Source organism: Tympanuchus pallidicinctus, unplaced genomic scaffold (assembly GCF_026119805.1).
Source record: "Tympanuchus pallidicinctus isolate F22 unplaced genomic scaffold, pur_lepc_1.0 scaffold1, whole genome shotgun sequence".
In the NCBI taxonomy this organism is placed as follows: domain Eukaryota; kingdom Metazoa; phylum Chordata; class Aves; order Galliformes; family Phasianidae; genus Tympanuchus; species Tympanuchus pallidicinctus.
Genome location: NW_026294618.1, coordinates 85115099 through 85127794, shown reverse-complemented (window position 1 = coordinate 85127794; position 12696 = coordinate 85115099). Strand labels below are relative to the sequence as shown.

General features: G+C 38.4%; 1 long non-coding RNA gene across 1 annotated transcript in view; it reads right to left on the bottom strand.

Annotated features, from left to right (window-relative positions):
• Positions 1–1896: 1896 nt before the first annotated feature.
• LOC128089317 (uncharacterized) overlaps positions 1897–12696 on the bottom strand; it is a 287883-nt gene continuing 277083 nt past the window's right edge. Inside the window, exons 24-26 of the long non-coding RNA XR_008210480.1 lie at positions 12589–12662; positions 11751–11932; positions 1897–2111 (exon numbers count right to left, since the gene is read on the bottom strand). This is a non-coding gene — a long non-coding RNA (uncharacterized LOC128089317). The remainder of the gene's footprint in view (positions 2112–11750; positions 11933–12588; positions 12663–12696) is intronic.

The following is a 12696-nucleotide window of genomic DNA, read 5'->3' as shown; positions in this document are numbered from 1 at the left end:
GTCTTCTGTTCACATTTATAAGCACCGGTATTTATTTTATTTCAGATTCCTTGCATAAGATATTTTTGGGTTCTGGGCCAAATTATGACCTCAGCTGTGCTAATATAAACCAAGGTACTCCATCTTCTTGAGTAAGCTCTTCTTAGTAAGGTGTAAGAAGGACCTGGCCTTCATACCTGATCTGTGGTGCCCTGTAAACATCTCACACTGAGATCTCAAACACTAATATTTGAGTGTCTGAAACACTTAAATATATATCTAAGTCCAATCCTGCTCAAGTTTTTACTGGAGTGCCATTTAAGAACTGTTTGGAGAGAGAGAGGAAAAAAAGAGAAAGCTGGATAATTTGACCTAAGTTTCTAAATTTACCTTTTGACTGTACATTTTTCTTTAAATGTGCTGTGACTCAGACATGCATGCACTTGCCATCTGTGTACACAGTGAATAGCTATACACATTTCATGTGACCAGCCCTGTTTACTTTCTCTCTAAAACAGAAGAGGTCACTGTGTCTGAAACAAACCTGAACTTGAAGCCCAAGTAATAAGTAACGTGAATGCAAACAGACCAAGAGATCTCTCCCTGAAATCAGCACAAAGCAGCTGATATTCCTCACTGCCCCCCTACAAACAAGCTAAGTGGGAAGAGGAGAGCATTAATGCTCAGGAAGCCTGAATAGAGCCTGCAATCTGATAAACCCAAGGCTGCAAAGAACTACTCTGCCTTTCCAGGTTACCCCCACTTCTTCCTGGCACAATGTAGTTAGTATTTTGAGTCCCCACTCTCAGAAATGAGGGGAGAAGCTTGCTACAGGGAGAAGCTTTTATCTTCCCAGCTGTATGAACAAACTCAGATTTACTGAGCGAGCTTCTGTGAGTCAAGCTAAATCAATGAAACATCAGCACTCAAACCTGATGCTTTATTTCCTTCAGTCTGAGGTCCTGCTCACCATAAATATGATCTGGACCAGCACATGCGAGATTGTGAAGCAGAAAAGAAATGAAAACAGAATGTGATGGTACGTGAGATCAGCTCCATGCTGATGTGATAATACATTCAAAATTCTCATTTCTGTAGAAAGCTGACCACAGGCACTTCATCAATCAGTATTTCAATTTGTAATGTGTTCCGTATGGCTCTCTGTCATTACTTAATGGGGAACATCCCCTCTGAAAACATCTGACTCGGAGCTCTGCATCGAAAGAGCCGCTCATGTTTCAACCACGTTTCCCAGAAACTGAACACTCAGCAACATATTCATTTTAGTGACAGCCACTGCTAATGAGAAACAGCCATGCCTTCATCAAATCCTTTACAACCCAGAGACTTTCATATTAAACAGGAAAAAAAAATTCACTCATTTACATGATGACCAAATCGCTATAATCCCAGCTTCACCATCCTAAAGCTTATACTGTGTTGGTATCTCCATGCATCCTTTCTTTACACTTTTTGTTTCCCTCACCATTTTTTGCCCCCTATTAGGCCAGTTGTTCTAACATGTGTTCTGCATATCAGGAACAGGAAGCTGGACAATGAGTTGCTGGGTTTATCAGAAGCTAAGAGCTAGTGGAAAGAAAAAACAAAAGATCAGTAAACACACCAGAAGTAAAAGGCTCACACAACACTGATTGCGTTAGATCAGAAGGATCTACTGAAACCAATTAGAAAAGTTGAGTGCCTTTTGTTGGAAAGATAGATTATTTTCCTCTATTTGTCTCCTTTTTCAGGGGGTGATTGATCTCAAACCTTTTTTTTTTTTTTTTTTTTTTTTTGTTTTTCCCTCCAGTGTTTTTTGCTGTTGATGTGCTTTGTTTCTAAATAAAAAGCAGCTATCCTAGACTGTAAGTTCCTGATATATTAAACAAAAATTCAGCAGATCTATAATTCATATAAGTTGTAAAAAGTTGAGGCTTTTTTTTTTCCACAAAAATTTCAGTATGCATGAGGGTAATCACTGTTGCAGAAGATGAGGTAGTACCTCAAGCTGTACTTTTATTTGTAAAAGTCTCTGCTGGTTATTCAAGGCATCCCTTTGAAATGGTCATTGAAAACACAATAATAAAACAGCTGGATGTTCAGTATGTCACAGAGTTTAATCAGGAAGATTTCTGCAGGGAAAAAAAAAAAAACTGTCTCACTAATCTATGAAGAATTATTTAAATCTGCCAATTACATAGTGACAACATAATTTATTTCCATAATGAACCTGACAGAGGCAAAAGCAGGATAGCAGGCAGGGCAAAGTCATTCTTACGTGTGGTAAGAATGAGAGCAGCAGTTCTGCCAGCCCTAAGACCAGGTGGTTTTGCTCCCAGGGACTTCAGAGGGATTTGTTCCCTCTGACTGAAAATGGAAGAAAGGGTTTTTACAGTTACTCACATTTACATTATGATATTGACCAATGTAAGGTATATGGACTTTTGTTTTGGAGGAGAATTGTAATCAGCTGGCTAAATGCTATTAAGTCAAGGTCAGAGTTGAATTTTTGACTGGTACACCAAGTTCAAAGCATGATTAATTAGCACTTTTCATTTCTTAAAACATAAGAACATATTATGTTTCTTCACACTAAGAAAGTTTACATTTTCCTCGTAGATTCATAGCTTTTAAGACTACAGTCCCTCCAGAACCTTAGCCTGAATTGCTCATACTTTTCATTTTCACCATGGAAACCAATTACAATGAGAGAGGAATGAAATCCAAGCAAAGTACATAACAAAAAAAAGACCCCTAACTTGTTAACTTATCGGGATCAGATGGAAGAGGCAGTAACTCCACTCACTGCAATGGGAATTACTGAGAGAAACCCTTTGAAAATGCATGGCATAGGAATCCAAGACTGAAAAAGTTTCTTTAAGACAAAGATTGCAATATGTGAAATAGGAAGGCTTCAAGTGATTTGAAGTACAAGAAATAACTAAAAAGTTAATAATCCTCCTCCTTGAAACAAAGCATCTAAGATAGAAGATGTGAGAAGTACTAGGTTTAGAAATCAGAAGTTGCTTGAGCTAGAGAAAGGGACAAGCAGAGCTCAGAGAGCACTAGGGAGTGACAGGGCTAGATTCTCAGCTGTGAAGTTACTTTAAATGGACTAAAAGATATCTATAAACAAACAAACAAAGCCTGATTTATACTTTATATGTGATAGATAGTACTATTATGTGAAATGAAAAGCTGTAAAGAAAGAGGGAAAAAGACCAAGAAGCAAGGTTATCTACCTCTCAAGAATCTGTTGCAAGTTTACATAAAGAACAGCTACTGAGATTTGAAACACGACCTGTATCACTTCACAGATGAAGAAAAATATCAAATAAGGAAAAACTCATGAAGAGGTTTGTAAGGTAGAATGATTTCTGGAAGCAGAGCAAAGGAAACAGTAACAAGAACATTATCAAGGTGCATCAGCATTTATGGGAAGTAGCAGCTAAACCCCATCACACAGTCAACCAAAGCAGCAGAAGCAAGCATTACCACCTACAGAAAGAGAACAGTCTGGGCACGTGTTAAACTGTGGGCTAATCAGGTAACTAGTTCACAGATGCAAACAATAGGGTTTGGAGAAACTATGTTTTCTCCAAACAAGAAGCTGTTAGGAATCACAGCTGAGAATGACTTCTAGTGTATGCTCCGCTGCACTGCTTATCACCTCAGTGACCTTTATGTTGAATTCATTCAGAAAGCGTGCATGTGTTGTGTTAAATTCAGGCTTTTTTGTTTCATCTTACTTTTTGGTAGCACAGAGTGGCTTTTCCATGGGAAAGAGCTTTTAGTCTTTCTGCTTACCTTATACCTCTGGGCTGGTTTTTTTTGGCTTTGGGTGGTCTTTTGGTGCCTTGTGAACACCCACCAATGGGTGCACCATAGTCCAAGGGTACCAGTGCAAGAAGGACCACGTGGACATTCCTGGCTCCTTCTGGATTTAACCCTATCCCAGGGAAAAATTTGAACCTTACTCACAGACCAAAGATGAATGAAAAAACAAAGCCTCCATAATGCTGAAAATATTACTCATTTTGCATTTCTGTGACTTACACCTGCTTACTTACTTACTTCTGTGACTTAGTGGGAGCTGTGGTGGTGCTCCCACCAAAGTGTCTGCAGGACAGCCAGCCCCAGCCTCTTGCTGCTACCACCCTCTTCTCATTGCTGATAACTAATTACCTAAAATCAGTGACTGCTGTCACTTTGTTCCCATTACTTACAACTACGTTAGAGTTACTGTTTTTGTCATTAAGCTAGCAATAGGCTAAATACTGATTTCCCAGCTCAATTTTTATTCACATAGAATTATAATCAGCAGGCAAAACCTGGCTAAAGCATTCAGTACCACAATATAAGGACACAAAACTATTACAGAGCATCCAAAGAAGGGCTTTAAAGATGGTGAAAGATCTGGAGGGGGAAGGTGTTTGAGAAGTGGATAAGGTCACTGGGCTTACTCAGTCCAGAACAGAGTAGGCTGAGAGGAGAATTCATGGCAGCTGTAGCTCCTCATAGGGAAAAAAGGGGCAGAGCTGAGCTCTGCTGTCTGTTGACAGAGTTCTAAGGCAAGAGCATGGAGCTACGTCAGGGGAGGGTCAGGTGCAGGTTAGGGAAAGGTTCTGCACCAGAGATGGTGGGCATGGCCTCAAGTTGCTGAAGTTCAAGGAGCTTTTGGACAACACTCTCAGACATAGTGTTTGAGCATTGGGTGGTCCTGTGTGGAGCCAGAGGTTAAAAATCAGTGATCCTTGTGGGTCCCTTCCAATTCAGGATATTATATGAATCTATTTTGTTCAGATTTATCCTTCCATTTCCAGAGCTACATAGCTGCACCAAATCAAGGGTGACTCGTGTTTCCATTTGCAGTTCAGCAGCTGCCTCCTACTGTCCCCTGAATCAGGGGTTTGGATGAAGTGTTATTGCCATAGTCTACATCACTGGAAGAAAGAAAGAGCAATTAATCAGCCCTTCATTTCATAGCTTTATAAAACATTCTTGCACAAATAAGCTAGACAGCTTTTGTTTGGAAGGGATGCAATGAAATCCAAGAATTAGACTGCGAGAGGAATTTGCAGTGTCAAAAGAAAGTTAATCACAATCATTCTCTTCACTTGTTCTGGCACAGATTTAAGAGCGTGATTTTATATGAATTTAGTAAAGGAAAGAAGAATTGTTATGCTGAAGTGATCCTATTGCGGTCATACTGAACATTTAAAATAATTTTCATCTTTGACTTGTAAGCCTCTTCAGTTTGGAGCTCTATTGTAAGCTAACATTTTGGGATATAGTTTTGAGTTCACAAAGAGGTTTAGGGACTTAATAAAGGAATCCTGATTTCCAACATATTAAATGCTCACTGTAGGGATCTGAGGCTTATATCCCATTATTAAGCCTGACCTTTAGCTTGCCCTGATGTTCAGCACCCTTCACTGACTTTTGAGTGGGAATTTATGCCACGTTGCTTGTCATGTGTGACTAACATAGCAATGTGGTCAATTTTCACACCTTGTTATGTGCCCTCTGCATAAGAAGGGATTTACAATAACTGTTATTAGCGATAAAAACAATAATCATCAGCCTAATTTATGTTATTAGTTATACAGAATTACAGGAAATTACTGAACAACATATCTGCCAGTAAAAATTATGTGTTCCTCCAAAATACAAATTAATTTTAATATTTAAGGAAGGTTACTTAGTAACAGTAATAAAATTTATTATGATTAGCATGCTTAAACGCATTTCATAAATCTTATATTGCTTATATAATAAACACTAATTTTATTTTAAAAAATGACTTACTATCGGCAACCTTTTTACTGCATCAATACAGATGTTATTGAGTTATTGAATATATTCAATTATTTAATACATTTTTCAAATTATTGAAAACTGCAACATACACAAAGAAGGAAAATATAAAATTGGAAAAATGCAGATCAACGTTTTCTTACCTATCACTACTCTACTGATTAGAAATATATTTCAGAGAACATACAGATTCCTGCACATATATTTTCATGATATCTTACATGACTGTTAAAGATGAGTGTTATATAAATATACTAGTAGTTTTTTTATTCTGTTATCCTTCCATAGGCACTAAATAAAGTGACATGTACAGGCCAATGTATTCATTTATACAGAGGTCAGTAGAAGACAATCAAATTATGGCAAACAGCACTGTTGTACTTGATGGGTAAATATGTATATATGTATAAAATATATGTATATATATTATATTTATATTTTATTTATATATATGTAATATATATAAAGGTATAATGTATATGTATAATAAATGTAATGTATATAAATGTATATATTTATATTTTATTATATATGTGTAAAATATATATAAAATATATATATATAACATATATATATATTTTAACTTATAGGCACCTGCTGATGCTTTTTAATCATTCTATTCTCTATTTTTAAAATACTCAGGTATTTAACTGTATGTTTATGTGCTTTAGTTAGACAGTTGTCAATTAATAAGCATTGTTAGAATTCAAAACACAGCATTTTCATATCTCTTGAATCATACCCTGAGTACAACCCTTATATGAATAATCCATTACAGGCAAATTAAGTAAGACCATAACTTATTTCCAGACACATTGCATATTTATTCAAGACTCTCACTGTTTCAAAACTACTTTAATATATATATATTTGTAATTTTAACTATACCATGTTGCCTTTTAGTCAGGAAGCTGACACAGAAATCAGCCCTCTCTGCAGCAGCCTACGATGGTATTTGGCTATACACACAGCTGCTGGAGCAGCTCTTTGTGAGTGTTACCAAGGGATGCCCACAGAAAGCCTGTTTGTGCTTTATGGGAGAAGGGAGGGCTTCTCTACAGTCATTCAAATGCATTTTCTGCTAATGTTGTACAATCTCCTTCCAACTTTTGAATCTCCTGGCACATTTTTTTGCTCCCTGTTGACCTCATCTTCATATAAAGCATGACTTGGAGAAAGAGAAAACAGGTGGAGGCTCAGTTTCCCATTCTGGCCATACTGTTTCTTCCCACCCGGCTGCCCTTCTTCTCCCCCTTCCCTCCCCTACTTCAGTTACTCAACAAAAAGCAACAAGTGAAAAACTAACCAGGGAAATGCCTCACAAAAAAACATTCCATGGCACCCTCTCCCTAGCGCACACACAAAAGCCAGCCTTAGTGATAACCATGCCTTAGTAATAACCACAGCCATCCAGCAAATCCTAAAAACCCAACATAATGACCATAGAAAAGTGTGAAATGCTAAACTGTGTTATTCAGTTAGTTCTTGGCAAAACAGTTTTAACGTAAACAGGTTTGACCTCTGATTAGAAATTTGCTTTTTTTTCCCTTTTTTTGTTGTTGTTCTTTTTTTCTTCTCTTTCTCCATTTTCTTACTGAAAGTGAATTATATTCAGAGCTCTCTGGTGCATAGATAAATGAGAGCAAGCATATTTTTAACTTGATTACACTCCGCAGTGATGTATAGAGGCACATAGCTACAGTAAGTGATTCCATGAGGAGAGAGGGGGAGGGAGGGGAAAGCCCTCCACGGATATGATAAGGAAAGCTGGGATGAATTGTGGGCTCTGTTCTCTGTTATCCAAGGGTGGCTAGCTGCTGCTGCACTAAAGGCCTTTATTCCCTGCCTGTGGGAAAGTGGTGGGCGAAGGCTGTGTGTTCTCAGTTACACTGCACATGCAGATTTTAATTAGCTGGATTAAAAACAAGACCGTATCATGTCCTTTAGCAGTATTCTATCTAGAAACAAAAGATTTTCTTTCCTGGCTTCTGCAAGCAGCACAGTAGAGCATTAATTAAAAAAAAAAAAAAAAAAAAAAAAAAGTCATGGCAGTTTAAGATGAAAGGTCACACATGATAGAAGCTCTATGTGAGGGGGACATAGTGTTTATCTCTGTGATAAAGGAGCCCTGTCCAGGCAGGTCAGCACAACATGCCTCAGCAGTAGGAAAATATAAACATATGGGGTAGATAGATGGTGGAATGGGGAGATTGGCAAAGCAGGTTCAGAAGTGGAAGTAGAGAAGGGAAAAAAAAAAAAAGAAAAAAAAAAGATTTGTTAGAGGGAGAATATAAGCTGAAAGGATCCAGCTTTAAAATACACAGCGAGGGTCAGAAAGAGCCTGAGACAGAGCCAGAGGTGATGGCTGCATAGCATTGCTCAGCACCTGTGCACTGTGAACAAGTGCCAGTCTGTGCTGGACACTGCATAAGGGGCACCAGCCCTATCTGCACAGCCATAAGGTGCTGATAGGGCTGGGCACTGCCTGCAACTCTGCCCACAGAAAGGGAGGGAGATCTCAGCCCTGGTTCACGCCTTGAGTCTCTGCCTAATCCCTAAGCATTCCCACGCTGGAAGGTGTCTGGGTTGAAATTCTTTTGTTGTTATTTGGGCCACTGCAGCTAGTGTTGATTTTGTTGTTTTAGCGCTGAGGCCCAGACTCACCCCCAGAGAAGACCAAAAGAATCTGCACATACTTATAAAGGAGTTAGCAGCTCTCTAATCCATAGCTTCTGAGGCTTTGCCCTGGAATGCACTGAGCACTTTCTACACCACCGATATCAGCGTGAGGGACATTCAAGTCCTCTTGGTTCCTCTCAAGATCATGCTGCATAAATAAACACATACTGGCCTTGCAAGCCTTAGCTGATGCAATAGTCTCTGTAGGTCTGAACAGAGTCACTGCCATATGCAAGCAACCACAGGAGAGTGCTTCATAATTAGGGGCAACAAAGCAGAAACATGGAACCAAAGGAAGGAAATCAAGTGGTTCTCTTCTACTTTGCTGAAGTGCATTCCAATTCATAGAATCACAGAATCATTTGAGTAGGGAAGGATGCTTAAAAGTCATCTAGTCCAACTCCCCTTCACTAAACAGAGACACCTACAGCTACATCTGATTGCTCAGAGCACTATCCAGACTGGCCTTGAGCATCCCCAAATAGGGGGCATCCACCACCTTTCCTGGTAACTTGTTCTAAAAGTCCAGATCAGAAAATAATAAAAATAATTATACATATATATATATATATCAATTTATATGTTAATTAGTTTTATTATTTCTTCATAACACTTTCCTTAAATAGGATTCACCCACGTGTACGTTGAGCTCCATAGCCTCTTTCATGAGACTGATCCGTGAATAGGTCAATTAAGAAACAGAGGCTTTTTAACCTAAAAGGAATATTGAGTGAAAGCCCACAATCAAGTTCTCATGGTTCAGCAAGGTGTTACACACCAAACGATTGAATTAATTGACAACATACTCATACCCTGTTGAAAACTCAAATTGCTGAAATCAGTACTTGTCAGCTTCAGTAATTCATATGTCTGAGCCTCAAGAAAAGTAAAGGCTAGTGCTAGAAACCAGAAACCTTCTGGATAAAACAATACTGTTTTTCATTTAGAGCAGAAATTTGGCATAGTAGTTACCTAACTCACAAAATGATAATACAACGATTAAAACATCTCCATTCTGCTGCTGCTGAGATCACTGGAAAATCATAGTTTAATTCAATACATGCGGGTCATTTCTTAATACTATGTGACTTAACGTAATCATTTTATATTATGAGCTTTTAAAATCAACTTGATCTCCACTACTATTTATCTTTAAAATAGAAAAGAAGATAATAGCACAAATTACCTGATTCCTACTCATACTGCTGGAGTACAGCATAGTGAAGGATAGTTTTATATGGGTTAATTGAGGTATCAGGTGCAGAGAGTTAGCTCTAGAAACAGAGCAGGCACTCCCCAAATTAGCACAGCCATCCCTGTAGAATACTTTAGGCTTATACATACTCTCCCTCTGAGCTACACTGAATGTATCCTGATTAGAGGGTGAATGCACTTGTGTCCATTTCATAGAGTTTAAAACAAATTTCCTTCCCAGATTTGTGGAAAGAAAAAAAAAAAAAAAAAAAAAAAAAGCCACAGAAATCAAAGGGAGTTTTATGTTCACATCAGTTTAGTGTGTTTATGCACCTGGTGTGTTTGTGTTGAGACACCTTGCAGCTTTTAACTCCCAACTATCCAAATGAGTTGAGGAATCACAGATGACCTAATCTCCTTGCTCAAAGCCACTGGAGATTGTCTGCCAGGAAATAGAGCTGAAGCTGGCTTTTCCAGAACCTCTGCCTGTTTCTTAACCCAGAGGATCGGTCAAAACTAACAGCAAATTTTGGTCAGGCAACAACCCAATTTCATTACTCTATAAAACTGAAAAAAATGTTCATTGCTGTATTATTTTGGTAATAGCCAGAATGAGGAAAAAAAAGAACACAAATATGAAGGAAGTGAACAACCTAATAATTATTCCTCTCAGTATCTTCTGATCATTGAGGCCAATAAAGGTTTTCTGTAGACTCTTGCCAGTGTGACTGAGGTTTCATTCTGACACTAGTAAACTTAACAAGACCACCAAGGCACGGATGGACCACCATGGATGGCTTTGTGCCTACTACTAAATTGAACCCTGGTATAATTTTAGTTCAAGCTAGCTAGCATTCTTCCAGGCAATGCCAAAGCACAGTTTGGATATTAGCTGGTATCAGAGACCATCTCCAGTAGAGATTTTGGATGTGGATGCTGTGATTTGGAGAGTAAAAGGAGTTCAGCTGTGTTAATGCAAGCTCTTTCATTCCTGTTAGTTTCCAGGAAAAAGCTCTGAGAATTTTATTTCATAGTTTAGATGTAGTTGGTGTGCCCAGATCTTTCTTTCCTTTCCAGTATTACCAAAGCCAGCAATCAATTCTCAGTCCAAATATTGGCACCGTGACATGGCATTCAGCAGGGTGGCAGGATTAATATCATTTGACCATGCAGTTCTCATAAATGCAAGACAGTTCATTATATTTTAAAGAAGAGTACTATTGTTTGGGAAGGGGACTGAAGCAGAGCTATGATTAATGAACAAACCACAATGTAAAATGATACAAACAATTGAAGAATGAATAGTCCAATTTGTTTCAACTAGTTAAGGGCTAGGTCCCCATAACTATAAACCTGTCTATGAAGTAAATAAATATATATCTGGGTAGTCTTTTTTCTAAATACAAACTGTGATGTGTAAATTAACATTAAAAACACAAACCTTTGAATATCATATAAAAAATTAGGTAGGCTCTGAATAGAAGAAAACAATCATTTTAAACAAAGACCTTCTCATTTAAAGGAATAATGATCAACATGTGGCTTACATGTAGTATGTGGCAGCTGCAACAACATTCATATCTGTGTGCCTGTTCTCAGGCATTGCAAAAAGTGTTGAAAACAGTAGCATTCCTCATGGATTTGCTCCAGATCCCACAGAAGTCAGGGAGAACCTACCCTCCGTGCTTGCTTTCACATTTGGGCAGCATAGTAAATGTTGAACTAACAGACCACAACTATGAGGCTCTCTTCCAGCAGCCAGGCACATAAGAAACATTTTGAAGTCAGCATTTTGGGGGAAAAAGAAAGCAGTAGAGAGGTGGCACTACAGCCACCTGGTTCCTTCAGCAAAGCCTGTCTTACATTAACCCTGATGTCTACAAAGGCCTTGAAGCCTTCAAGATGCATCAGATAAATAACCATAGTGGAGTTTTGACAGGGTTAAGTTGGGGGAGTGTATGTTTTTGCTTACAGTTACCCTTAATGTAATGCCATAAAACTCATTATCCCTACTAGGAATATTCCTAACACGATATCAAATTATCACAATATGAACTTGAATTTTGGATGAGCTGGCCTACCTGTTCTAGAAGGATGACATCTCGTGTCTCTCATGACAACAGTGACATCTCCCAGGAAACAAATTACTCTTTTTACCTCTGCGCTGTACTTCTGATGCTTCTGTCCCACTTCAGATCATGCTATGGGGAAAAGGCTGGAGGCAGGGTAGCTGATCTTTTCTCCAAAGAACACCACCATTGCGCTGAGTAAGAAGACAAAAGTATTGGCTTGTGAAGAAGATAAGGTCCTCCTACAGCTGCCCAGTGGCAGACCAGATCCTAAGAATTGTGAAAGGTGTACTGTAGCAATTTAAAAGTTACACCAGAAGGGCTACAAAAGCACATATGCGCACAACACCAGTTTTTCCATATCTTCAATGCAGATGGATGAAGTTCCTAAAGAGGAGCTCCAGTAGGCATTGTTGTGAAGTGGATTGCAAGTCCATCTTGTTTGGTGCGCTTAGCTTTCCTATAGAAAAAATATTCTGTGCCAACATGAGTCAAGCTAAGAACACGGATCCTTGTTCCTAAATTAGGTGTATTCACTCAGACCATTTACACCATCAGCTCTACATGTAGGATGCCAAGGTGAGTGAGGAAGAGGCCTGCAATGGGACATCACATCAGACACTGTGAACTGAGGAAACTGTCTGAAGAAATAGTAGTCTATTGTGTGCAAATTTGAAATCACACTTAAGAGAGGTGATTGGAGGTAAACTAATTTCCAAGCAGTTTCTTAAATAACTATCTGTTTTGTTGCTGTTTGTTGTTGTTGTTGTTGTTGTTGTTGTTATTTATTTGTTTAGCTTTTACATCTGACTGCATTTTAAGTTAAGAATGTTCCATAAAAAATACATACCAATATGAAGTCTGGGAGCTTTTAGCCTCCGCATTAATTTCAAATCCCCGAGAGGACCTTGATAAATGATGTCACTGAAAAAAAAAAAAAAACAAATCCAAATCATAA